We start from the raw sequence: 13,647 nt of genomic DNA on the forward strand, positions 1-13,647 counted from the left end.
TGCTCTTTCTTGATATTGTGTTGCTTCAGACCCGTCCGGGTCCTCTGGCTCCTCCTCTCCGTACCGCAACTCCTCCTCCGTCAAGCGGTGTACGTGGAGGGCGTAAGGTCCTTTGGCACACTTGTGCCGGGTGAAAGTGACCTCGTCTCCGACGTAGAGGTCACGGCCCTTGTGACCTTCCGGCAGGTGGGACTCGACGTCTCTGCGAGTCACAAAAACGTCACCGCGGTTGTTATGGTCCCGAATAAAGCCCCACCCATGCTGCGGGTTGAACTTTATCACTGTCCCGATGGTGCGGGGACAATGCGCTGCACGGGGGTTCCTCCTAGTCCGGCTCTTCTGCTCCGCGCTCCGGATTTGGGCCTGTTGTTCTCTGGCCCGCCTCTCCTCCCGTTCTCTCGTAAACTCTGCTAGCTGCTGACGACAACACTCAGTCCGCTCAGCGGCGACTGCCCGAGTTTCCTGAGTGAACCCCATTAGATCTTCTCCGGTGGGGTCCCACTCAAACTGTGCGTCTTCCAAAGGAGGCGAGACCCGAGTCACGGGCTTCGGAGCCGGGATCAGGGGCTCACACAAGGGCCCTCGTCTCTGTTGCCGCCCCAGCTCATGGTATCCTTCGGGCCAGATGAAGGGCTGCCCGTCCGGCCATGTGAGCTGGCTGAAGAGGTCCTCCCCCAGGTGTGGCACCCTTGGTATTGCGGGCGCGGGCGCGGTGGTGATGGCGCCCGGGTTGCCCAGGCCTTGCGGCCAGGCCTGGGGCACCTGGAAGGTGAAGGGCACCGTTAGGACGGCGGCGCCCTGGGCTACCTGGCCTTGCGGCCAGGCCGGAGGCTCCGCGGAGGTAGGGGGCGCTGTTGGTGGTGCGGCGCCCGGGGGTACTAGGCCTTGCGACCAGGCTGGTGGTATTTCCTGCTTTGTCACGCTCCGGGTCGAGGCGCGTGACGTCACAGGGGTCGCGGCGGCGGCTTCCGGTCGGGGCCTAGTCCATGGCGGTGACCTGGCGGCTACGGGCACAGCAGGGGGACTTTCGGGCTCTGCGACGGGGAGCTGGGGCAGGTGAGCAGTGTCACGGCTTGGGGTATAGGCGTCCCCTTTACCTGCCTCCATGCGTTCGGCTCCCTCCTCGGCGCTGTCTCCGGCCTTGGGTCCTCCCGCGCCATCCTCAGAGGCGGTCTGCTTCCTCTTCCAGGGTAGCGTGCTCCGTTGACTGGTCTCTGCTTGCTGGGCCATCTCTTGGCTCCACTCCGCCAGTATCTCCCGCTGTACCCGGGCCATCCTCCGTGCGAGGCCCTCCAGGGCAGTTTGTGCACACTCCCGGTCTCGGGGGAGCTGCGCTAGGATCTCCGCTAGACCTAGCGGGGTTGTGGACTCTAGCAGGCTCCTGACCATCGGGTCGGTGCTGCTCTGCTCGGCTTCCGGCAGGCTCCTGGCCAGCGGGCCGGTGCTGCTCTGCCCTCCTTCCTCGGTCTCTAGCAGACTCCTGGCCAGCGGGCCGGTGCTGTTCTGCTTCCTCTCCATCTCCGGGTAAGCTCCTCCGCTACTCCTTGTTAGACCTCTTGCCTCCGGGTGCGCTCGCTCCAGACTGCTCCAAGCGACACCCATCTTTGTTCTTCTCTCTCGTCTCCTCCCACTTCGAGGGCGGTCCCGGGGCAACTCGGTGACTGTCAGCTCCAGGGGTAGTTCTTTCACGCTGACAGACACCTCCAGCATCACAGTCTCTGTTGGTGGGGGCGGTTTCCACTTTTGGCGCCATTTTCTGTCCTGGCCCACGATGGGAGGTGGCCTCTTGCCCTCCTTTGGCACGCCCATAATGGCGTCCGCTGCTCTTCCAAGGCGGGAAATCTGCGGTTTTGGCGGGAATCGCTTCCCAGTGGCGGGAAACTCTGCAGATGGCGGGAACAAGCTGGAAATGGCGGACAATCGGCGGGAAACGACTGGTGATGGAGTCCGATGGCGTGGACCCTCCGGAACCGGCGGGAGACTTCTTTCTGAGGTAAACTTGCACTTTTCTTCAGGCACGCAGTACCCGGTTATTGTGGGCACGTAATCCTGCCGACTACGCCAAAGTTGACGCGCCCCCTGGGACATATTCCTTTTTGAGGGGAGTACCCGGCACCGGATCAGATGGGGGGGGTTGTAGTCTCCGAGCGGCTGTGACCCGGTCCCGTGCCCAGGGCGTCAAGCTCAGTGTTATGTGGCAGCTTTACAGATGTTACTAAAGTTCTTTTGTGTCGACTACGCCACCCGTTGTGATGCGGTCACTGTGGCCGCCGCTGCAGCAGGGTCCGCTGAGGCTGATGGTGGATGCGCAGCTTGGTAGGATAACCCCCAACGGGAAGGGTATAGCCTCAGAGGGGACAGGCGCAGAGGATGGGGGTTGTGGTGGTGTGGTGCAGCCGGCAATGAAGACAGACTCGGGTTGTGCAGTTAAGGGAGTTTACTTACTGCTGATGTTTCGGTCACTCCAGCTGCTAGTGACCACCCGAGCCGTGCTGCGTCCACCAGGTCCTGGATCCAGCCAACCCCCAAGCAAGTCCGGAGCGTGGCCCTGAGCTCTCCCTCTGTCCTTTCTTCAGCCGTCCCCACCAGGGATTCACCTAGGTCCAGCTCCCTCGGGCCTTCTTTTGGGACACCCTTGGCCCTGGGTTCCCTGACCCTGCATGTGGTGTGTCTTCGGGGTGAATGTGGTGGGTGACCGTGACAGACACTGCCCACGGTCTCCGGTCTCTGGCTGGGGATTGTTTTTGCCCCCACCAGCTTGGGTTCCGGTACCCTGATGCTGACTCCTCACCCGGTGCTCTAATTTGGGTTCTTGGGTCCCTTCAGTCTTCCCCCTCTGGGTCTTTCTCTGCTCCACTCTCTCTCTCTCCAGGGCTGCTGTTTCCTGCTCTCTGCATCCGACTTGTCCTCTGCAGCTGACTGACTCTCTGCGTCTGACCCTGATTCTAAGTTGGTGCCCTCCTTATATATCCCTCTATGTGTGAGCTCAGGTGACCAGCACCCAATGAGCTCCTAACACTACCCAGACTGCTCCCCCTATCTGCCCCTACACTACATGGGATGTACCACCCCCCTCCCACTCCAGCCAGGAACAGGCTCGGTTGTACCTGCACATTTCTAAGTGGGAGTACCGTCGGCCTGCTCCTCTGGAATGGGATGTATGTAGTGCATGCAGTCTATCTGAGCTCAGTTCCACACTCCATCCTTACCCGGGAGTGGAATATCACACCTCTGGGTTGAGGTGCAATACCCCTGTAGCAGCCGAATCCTCAGGGTGCTACATATATATTTTAAAAAGCCTGGTATACACCAGTAAATTATTACTGTGGTTTTGATGTTCCAAGGTAAAAAAATCTCTATTATTCAGGTTTTGGTAGTTTTTTCCATAAAGAAAAACAGTAGTGTCTCCTGACTGTTGTGACACAAAAATATATCTATTGAAAATAGTCTTGTGTAGGCCCGACATCCCAGTGTTGTTTCGCAGTTCCACGGGTCAAATCGCTGTACTATCCAGTTTTGGGCCTTTGGTATCTAAAAAAAAAACAGTTTGAGTGTGTCGCTCACTGTTCAGCCGCAAATATCTCTATTTAAAAAAGTGTGGTATACCCCAGTAAACAATAACTGTGGTTTTCCTCTTCCACGGTTCTAATCTACTCTTTATTACCCTTTTTCCATTGATAGTGCAAGTGTAAGCTATTTTACTTCATTTACAATGGGCAATGCGCGTGGCAAGGGACGTGGAAGTGGACGTTCTGGTGATGGTTCGTGCAAAGGACGGGGCCGTGGCCAAGGTGAAAATGTGCCACAACCAACAGCCACATCTTCTCGCTCCCACTTCTTGACCGAATTACTAGGGAAGCACAGAACAACACCAGTATTGAGAACTGATCAGTGTGAACAGGTTATTAATTGGATAGCAGACAAAACTTCCAGTTACCTGGGCACCACCACCTCCGGTCTGTCTTCCACACGGTCAACTCTTAGTAGCCGTGAGTCTCGACCGCATACTCCTCCTCACCCTGATGCTCCTTCCTCCCACCATGCCAAGTGTCGTCAGACAGCAAGTGATCCCACACTTGGACACTCTGAAGAGCTGTTCACTGGTCCATTTCCATATTTGGGCCCCTCGCCTGATACGCTTGAAGTGGTGGAAAAGGAGATCCCATGTTGCGATGCCCAAATATTTGAACAGCCACGGCCACAGGAAGTAGACGTTGGCAATCTGTCACAAGAGGTGGACGATGACGAGACAATTGCCAGGAAGTGAGGAGGAGGATCGTGGTGCGCAAGTGGAAGAGGAGGAGGTGGTGGATGAACTAGTAACTGATCCAACGTGGAAGGAGGACATGCAGAGTGAGGCCAGCAGCACACAGGGGGAGGGAGGCAGAGTACCCCAACAGGCAGGAAGAAGCAGTGTGGTGGCCTCAGACAGAAGGCAGGCAACCGTTCCCCGTAACACCAACACGAGGGACGTTGCCAGTACAAGCGGTAGGTCTTCCAGAGTCTGGAATTTTTTTAAAGACTCTGCTGATAACCCCAAAAAGGCCATATGTTCCACCTGCCATGCCAGCATCAGCAGGGGTGACAAAACTACCAGCCTGACCACCACCAGCATGATCAGGCACATGGCAGCAAAGCACCCGACTTTGTGGGGCAAAACCCAGGGTCCATGACCAGTGTCAGCTGGTGTCACCACTGCTTCTTCCACTGTTGTGCGTGCAATAGAACCCCCTGTTGTGTGTGCAAGGCAATCCCCTGTCCATACTGCAAGTAAAGATGCCCCCTCCTCTCAGTCTTCACTTGTTATGGCAGTTTCTCAAGAAACAGCATCAACGTCCACGTCCACGTCCCACCGCAGCGTTCAATTGTCCATATCCCAGACCTTTGAACGAAAGCCCCACAGGCCACAGTCCTAAATTCGCACATTTCACGACTGCTTGCATTGGAAATGCTGCCTTTTAGGCTGGTGGAGACGGAATCCTTCCGCAATCTTATGGCGGTGGCCGTCCCTCGGAACTCGGTCCCCAGCCGACACTATTTTGCCCGGTGTGCCATCCCCGCACTACACAAGCACGTGTCCCAAAGCATCTGCCGTGCCCTCAACAACGCAGTTACTGGGAGAGTCCACCTGACAACGGACACATGGACAAGTGCTTGTGGCCAGGGACGGTACATCTCTCTGACGGCACACTGGGTAAACATAGTGGAAGCCGAGACCCAGTCGGACCTTGGGACGGAACACATCCTCCCCACACCAAGGATTGCGGGCCCTATGTCAGTCAGAGTTGCCCCCACAGTGTACAGCTCCTGCGCATCCTCCTCCTCCTCCTCATGTTCAGCCTCCATCTCAGATATCACCACATCAGTTACAAGCTGGAAGCATTGCAGTACTGCCTCCGCCAAGCGGCAACAGGCTGTGCTGAAACTCATAAGCTTAGGTGATAAACCTCACACTGCTTGTGAGTTGTGGACAGCTGTGAAAGAGCAGGCAGATCTGTGGCTGAGACCGCTGAACCTACATCCCGGCATGGTCGTGTGTGACAATGGCCGTAACCTGGTGGCGGCTCTGAGGCGAGGTGAGATCACACACGTACCATGCCTGGCTCATGTGCTTAACCTCGTGGTTCAGCGGTTTCTTAAATCGTACCCCGAGTTGCCAGATCTGCAAGTGAAAGTACGCCACCTGTCAGCTCATTTTCGCAAGTCGGCTACAGCTTCCGCCGCCCTTGCTGTGTTGCAGCAGCGTTTGCAGCTTCCGGCACACCGACTGGTGTGTGATGTCCCCACACGTTGGAACTCTACCCTCCACATGTTGCAAAGGATTTGTGAGCAGAAGAGAGCAGTTGTGGAGTACCAGCTGCAACAAGGCCGTCGATATTCAGGTCAGACTCCACACATAAGACCTCAGGAGTGGACCTGGATGTCTGACATATGTTCCATCCTGACAAACTTTGAGGAGGCCAACAAGATGGTGAGTGGCGATGACGCCATCATTAGTGTCAGCATCCCACTTGTCTGTCTTTTGCAACGCTCTCTGCAGAGAATTAAAGAGGAGGCATTGCAGCCAGAGTATGATGAGATGGATCAAGAAGCCGTAGCGGGCGATTACACACAGCCCAGCCTCATCTCATCCCAACGTGCATTGGGGGACAATGAGGGAGAGGAGGAGGAGGAGGAAGAACAGGAGCTGCTATCATGCGTTGTAGACGGTAGTACCTGTACAAGTGTCATACCGTCGGTTCAGCGTGGGTGGCCTGAGGACAGGGGGGAGGAGGAAGAGGAGGAGGAGGAGGAGGGCATGGTCAGTCGTTATCTTGGTGAGGACACGGAAATCTTGCCCGTTACCAGTCTGGCACGCATGGCTGACTTTATGTTACGCTGCCTTAACCGTGACCCTCGCGTTGTCAAAATGTTGGGTGACAGTCATTACTGGTTGGTGACACTTGTAGACCCCCGCTACAAGGAGAACTTTCACTCTCTTATTCCTGAGGTGGAGAGGTATACAAAAATGGGGCAATACCAGAAGGCCCTTGCTGCAGAACTCTTAAAAAAATTCCCCTCTGAACACGCTAGCAGCAGAGGTCACAGTTCGTTGCCCAACCAAGGCAACAGGCGAGAGAGATGCAACTCCAATCCAGCAGAGGCAGGGGAACACTGTCAACGTTCTGGGACAGTTTTCTGACACCCGCCCAGCTTACAGGCCCTGAGGCGCGGGGTACTCTCACAAGGAGTGGAAAGTTTCAAAAGATGGTGAGGGAGTACCTTGCCGATCGTACCAGCGTCCTCCGTGATTCCTCTGTGCCTTTTAATTATTGGGTATCCAAGCTGGACACTTGGAATGAACTCGCTCTGTACGCCTTGGAGGTCCTGGCCTGCCCTGCCGCTAGCGTGTTATCGGAGCGTGTTTTTAGTGCCGCTGGGGGAATTATAACTGATAAGCGCACTCGCCTGTCAACTGACAATGCTGACAAGCTGACCCTTATCAAAATGAACAAGGGCTGGATTGGGCCAGACTTCTCATCACCACCAAATGACAGCAGAGTAACAAAGTCAAATCCACTGTGTTATTTCGGGAGGTGTATTCACATGCACCGCTTCACACCTACACATGGGTATACGCTTCCTCGTTTCGGCTGTTTAATCTTCTTCTCCTTATCCTCAGCCTCCACCACCACTATACCACCAGGGTGCCAGCATTGCAAGTTCCTCCGTCCTAATTTTTGGCAGCTTTTGCTGGGAAAGCATAAGCAAATACCATGGGACACCCACTCCCCAATAATGGGACTTATGTTTGTAATATGCTGTACTGCATGGCTCTTGTAAGGGGCATTGCAAGTTGCACCATCCTAATTTTTGGCAGCTTTTGCTTGCAAGGCATAAGCAAATACTATGGGACACCCACTCCCCAATAATGGGACTTATGTTTGTAATATGCTGTACTGCATGTGACGCGCCCCCTGGGCCGTGTGAACACGTGTGTGGGATACCCGGTGCCGGGTCTCTGGGGTCTGTAGTCTCCGTGGCGGTGACCCGGTCCCGTGGCTCAGGCTGGTCAAACCAGTGGCAATCTTTCTTAGGTTTTGAGGTTAATTGTCCGACTGCGCCACCCGTGGATTGCGGTCAGGGAGTACCACCGCTGCGAGGCAGACCGCTGAGGCTGGTGTTGTGTGCGCAGCATAAAATGGGATAGCTCCCCTCGGGAAGAGTATAGCCTCAGGGCAGTGAGTGTGGATGATGGGGGTGATGGTGCACGAGCGCAGCAGGAATGACTCAGAGTCTTTGCAGTGCAGTTCAGGGTCTTTACTGATGATTATAAGGTAGACCCTCCCGGGAGTACTGGCTAGCATAAGAGGCCTGGTCAGTCTGTGAGCAAGCAGGAGTTCCCCTGGCCAGGTGGAGTTGTAGGCCTCCCCGTCAGTCTGCACTCTTCCTGGCTACCTTGCTGTAAGCGGGTAGAAGTAGCCCACGTCCCTGAGTGTACCGTGTAGTGCTCACCCGTATGGCTGGTGACTTGGGGCCTTCTGTTAGCCTCCGCTCCACGACGGCGGTGCTGGTCCCTTACTTGTGACTGAGCCTCCGGGCTTCTATGGCCAGAGGACCTGAAATCCCCTGCTGGCTGGTTTCTGCTGCTGGATATACAAGTCCTCACAGCTTCGGACTCCTGTGTCCAGTTCCTATTGTCTTCTGCCAGGGCGAGCTCTGCTCAGCTTCCAGCCCCTCGTCTTTAATTCCTACAGAGCTCCTTGCTGTTACTTTCCCTTGCTCTCACTCTGACTCTGACTGTTCTCTGACTCACCTAACCCCACCCCAGATCCAGTTTATAAGGGCAGAATTCTCCCCTCCCAGGACTGGGGCAGAAGGATGTTGCATGTTTAAGGGATCCTGACCAGGAAACCTCCCACTTTCTCTCCGACGTAATCTCTATTACTGTGGTGACCAGACCCCTGGGGTGCCACACATGGCTCTTGTAAGGGGCATTGCAGTACCTCATAATTTTTGGAAAGCCTTCCATTCACTGTTTAGGCCAACAGTGCACAGGAGACCCAGTTGCTATAAATGGAAAAAAAGGTTTAGTTAACGCCCTTTGACCTCCATGTCATTTCCAAGGGGCATTGGAGTGCCTCGAAATTTTTGGTAGGCATTGCACTCACTGTATGCCCTATAACTGTGTAGCCGAACCGCTCCTTTTGTTTCAGAAACATATCCTACAAGACATATCTGGTTGACTGGCCTGATTTTGATGTGAATGGTCCCTGTTCCTCCTGCTCTTTCTCCTTTGCCACTACCTCATCCATCATTTATCACCTGAAGCTTTGTTTTAACGGAAGTCATGGAACTTGGATAGTAGCAGGAAAACATCCAGCAATCCTCGGAGGAGGTAGGATATGCGCCAAAACGCTGACCTCCTCAGGCCTAGCCGCTACTACATACATGCGCTTGCATTACAACAAAACAAAGCAGATGCTAACTTCTATCATCCTCATCATGCTCCTCACCTTGGCACTCTCAACTCCCCTGATGGAGAAGCCAGGACCCACCGGAGGAGTCTGATAGTCCGGTGGGCTCGGCCAATGCTGCCCTAAAGCAGGCCAGGCTAAGAAAAGTGTGGGAAAGGTTACCGGTACAAATAGGGGTGGCTGGGGACCGAGTATGGACACCCGGCCACCCCCTGGAGGCTGGGGAGCAAGCGGGGACACCCGGCCACCAGGCGGCTGGGGACTGAGTATGGATACCAGGCCGCCGACACAGCCATGGCGTGGTGGCCAGATTCCGCCTCCGCATGCCTAAAAGGCCCAATTTAAAGTAAAAGCAAGCAAGCAGTATGGTATTGCAGCCTGGGGGTGGGTGGGTGGCAGGCTGCATACTTGCGCTTGCATTGCAAGGAATGGGAGAGGTACAATTGAACACTGCCCTGGGACAAGGACTTGAATGGGGATAGTTGCAAGTCTGCAACGACAGGTGCAAGGTGGGAGGCATCTTCTCATGTACCATGAACAGGGGTTTGGCATGCACACACTACAGAGGAATAGGCTCTCCTTCCCACTAAATGCACTGGGGAGGGCACAGGTAATGTTTTGGTATACGCGCTTAATCTTATGTATAAGGCACACCAGGACAAATAGGGGCGGCTGGGGACTGAGTATGGATACCTCGCTGCCGAAGCAGCCATGAGGTAGTGGCCAGCTTCGGCCTCCTCTAAACTAAAAGGCCCCATTTCAAGTGCAAGCTAGCAGTATGGAATTGCAGTCTGGGGGTGGGTGGGTGGCAGGCTGCACACTTACACTTGCATTAAAAGAAAACATAGCAGATGTCATCATCATCATGCTCTTCACCTTGGCACTCTCAACTTCACCGATGGAGAAGTCAGGGCCCACCGGAGGAGTCTGGTTCTCTGGTGGGCTCGTCCAATGCTGCCTAAAGCAGGCCGGGCTAAGAAAAGTGTGTGGGGGGGATGTTCCAAGGAGAAATGGGGGCGGCTGGGGACCGTTTATGGACACCCGACTGCCCCCAGACGGCTGGGGACCGTGTGGACACTCGGCCGCGGAGTGGCTGGGGACCGAGTATGGACACCCGGCCGCCGGGCGGCTGGGGACTGAGTATGGATTCCAGGCCGCCAACACAGCCATGACGTGGTGGCCAGATTCCGCCTCCACATGCCTAAAAGGCCCAATTTAAAGTTCAAGCAAGCAGTATGGTATTGCAGCCTGGGGGTGGGTGGGTGGCAGGCTGCATACTTGCGCTTGTATTGCAAGGAATGGGGGAGGTACAATTGAACACTGCCCTGGGACTAGAACTTGCATGGGGATAGTTGCAAGTCTGCATCTTCTGATGCGGCAAGGATCACTTCTGATAGGCACACTTTTAGACAGTGACCTGGGAGTCAGAGATGCTTCCAGGGGGTCTTCCCCATGCTGTTCCCATGTCTTTTCAGCACTTTATGCATGTGTCACACAGCACATGGCCAGATAAGGTTGTAAAATGTTAAAATGACATTTCCCGGTGAATGCATTTGTCATAGTTGAAAGCAATACAAAAGTGCAAAAACGCATAAAAAATGCTACTTGTGAACATAGCTGAAGGTGTGGAGGAGTATTTTTGTTTTTGGTCATTTATTTTAACTTATACACAAGTCTTTTCCCCGGAAAGGATGTTCCTTAACATATTTCACAGGAAAAAAGTTTCACTTTCGTTTTATTGTGAGCCTGTAAAAGTGGCTTAATACCTCTGACCACGTTGTTGACAGCAGTGACCTGGGGGTCAGAAATGCTTCCTGGGGCGATCCCCATGCTGTCCCCATGTCATTTGAGCACTGTCACTATCGTTTTGGGCTCTTGTTAGGCTTTTAAAAGACTGCCGGGGGTGCCACCACAAAAATGCTCGAGTCTCCCATAGACTAACATTGGGCTCGTTGCTCGGGTCGAGCACCCGAGTATCACAGTGAGCTCGGCCCGAGCTTCGAGCACCCGAGCATTTTAGTACTCGCTCAACACTAGTAGGTACAAGTGCTGCAGAACATGTAAGAAATTACAGTACAGTTATAGATGGTGACTTACAGCTGACATTCTTTCTGATAGTTGTTTACTTTTCCATCTGGTCCAGATTGACACGACAACTTCTTCCAGCCAGTACTCGTCTGCAGAGATTACAACAAAGACACATCTGCCTTCTTACATTTCAGGCACAATCCCCGTCTATCCCCAATATGCACAAACGCCTAATCCTGCTGATACCCCAATGCTGAGCCGCTGCTGCCGTATACACTGTGTGCAGAATTATTAGGCAAATGCGTATTTTGATCACTTTGATACTTTTTATACATGTTGTCCTACTCCAAGCTGCATAGGCTTGAGAACCAACTACCAATTAAGTAAATCTGGTGATGTGCATCTCTGTAATGAGGAGGGGTGTTGTTTAATAAAATCAACACCCTATATAAGGTGTGCTTAATTATTAGGCAACTTCCTTTCCTTTGGCAAAATGGGTCAGAAGAGAGATTTGACGGGCTCTGAAAAGTCCAAAATTGTGAGAAGTCTTGCAGAGGGATGCAGCAGTCTTGAAATTTCCAAACTTTTGAAGCGTGATCACCGAACAATCAAGCGTTTCATGGCAAATAGCCAACAGGGTCGCAAGAAGCGTGTTGGCCAAAAAAGGCGCAAAATAACTGCCCATGAATTGAGGAAAATCAAGCGTGAAGCTGCCAAGATGCCATTCACCGCCAGTTTTGCCATATTTCAGAGCTGCAACGTTACTGGAGTATCAAAAAGCACAAGGTGTGCGATACTCAGGGACATGGCAAAGGTAAGGAAGGCTGAAAAACGACCACCTATGAACAAGAAACATAAGATAAAACGTCAAGAATGGGACAAGAAATATCTTAAGACTGATTTTTCAAAAGTTTTATGGACTGATGAAATGAGAGTGACTCTTGATGGGCCAGATGGATGGGCCAGAGGCTGGATCAGTAAAGGGCAGAGAGCTCCACTCCGACTCAGAAGCCAGCAAGGTGGAGGTGGAGTACTGGTATGGGCTGGTATCATCAAAGATGAACTTGTGGGACCTTTTCGGGTTGAGGATGGAGTGAAGCTCAACTCCCAGACCTACTGCCAGTTTCTGGAAGACAACTTCTTCAAGCAGTGGTACAGGAAGAAGTCGGTATCGTTCAAGAAAAACATGATTTTCATGCAGGACAATGCTCCATCACATGCATTCAACTACTCCACAGCGTGGCAGGCCAGTAAAGGTCTAAAAGAAGAAAAAATAATGACATGGCCCCCTTGTTCACCTGATCTGAACGCCATAGAGAACCCGTGGTCCATCATAAAATGTGAGATCTACAGGGAGGGAAAACAGTACACCTCTCGGAACAGTGTCTGGGAGGCTGTGGTGACTGCTGCACGCAATGTTGATCGAAAACAGATCAAGCAACTGACAGAATCTATGGATGGAAGGCTGTTGAGTGTCATCATAAAGAAAGGTGGCTATACTGATCACTAATTTTTTTGTTTTTTGTTTTTGCATGTCAGAAATGTTTATTTCTAAATTTTGTGCACTGATATTGTTTTACCTGGTGAAAATAAACAAGTGAGAAGGGATTATATTTGGTTTTTATTAAGTTGCCTAATAATTCTGCACAGTAATAGTTACCTGCACAAACAGATATCCTCCTAAGAGAGCCAAATCGAAAAAAAATCACTCCAACTTCCAAAAATATTAAGCTTGGATATTTATGAGTCTTTTGGGTTGATTGAGAACATAGTTGTTGATCAATAATAAAAATAATCCTCTAAAATACAACTTGCCTAATAATTCTGCACACAGTGTATGTCCCTATTACTGCACCTGCTGTGTGGTACAAAAGCAGGAATCCTTTTACTGCCCCAAATACTAATGCCACCACTATGCCCCTTACATAGTAAAATATCTCTTGTATGCCCTCACAGTAGCCCCCACAATCTTTCATGGTCACCACAGTAGCCCCCACACTGTATAAAGGCCCCCACAGTAGTCCACACACTGTATGATGGCCCCCATAATGTATGATGGCCCCCACACTGTATATAGGCCCCCACACTGTATGATGGTCACCACAGTAGCCTTCAAACTGTATAATGTTCCTCGCATTAGCTCCAACACTGTATAATGGCCCCTGGAATAGCTATCACACTGTATAATGGCCTCCGCAATAGCTATCACGCTATATAATGGCCACCGCAATAGCTATCACGCTGTATAGTGGCCCCCGCAATAGTTCCCATACTGCATAATAACTTCCACATTAGCTCCCATGCTGCTGCATAATGGCCCCCGTGTTAGGTCCTACGCTGTATAAAGGAGCCTGTATTAGGTCCCCTGTGGTATAAAAACCCCCACATTAGGTCCCACACTGTATAATGACCCCTCCATTAGGTCCCATGCTATATAATGGCCCCCGCGTTAGGTCCCATGCTGTATAGCAAACCCCCGCATTAGGTCCCACACTGTATAATGACCCCTGCATTAGGTCCCACGCTGTATAATGACCCCCGCATTAGGTCCCACACTGTATAATGACCCCTGCATTAGGTCCCACGCTGTATAATGACCCCTGCATTAGGTCCCTCGCAATATTATGACCCCCGCATTAGGTCCCATGCTGTATAATGGCGC

This window comes from Phyllobates terribilis, unplaced genomic scaffold, assembly GCF_046119375.1.
Source record: "Phyllobates terribilis strain yellow unplaced genomic scaffold, ASM4611937v1 Scaffold_1__5_contigs__length_1240528914, whole genome shotgun sequence".
Taxonomy (NCBI): domain Eukaryota; kingdom Metazoa; phylum Chordata; class Amphibia; order Anura; family Dendrobatidae; genus Phyllobates; species Phyllobates terribilis.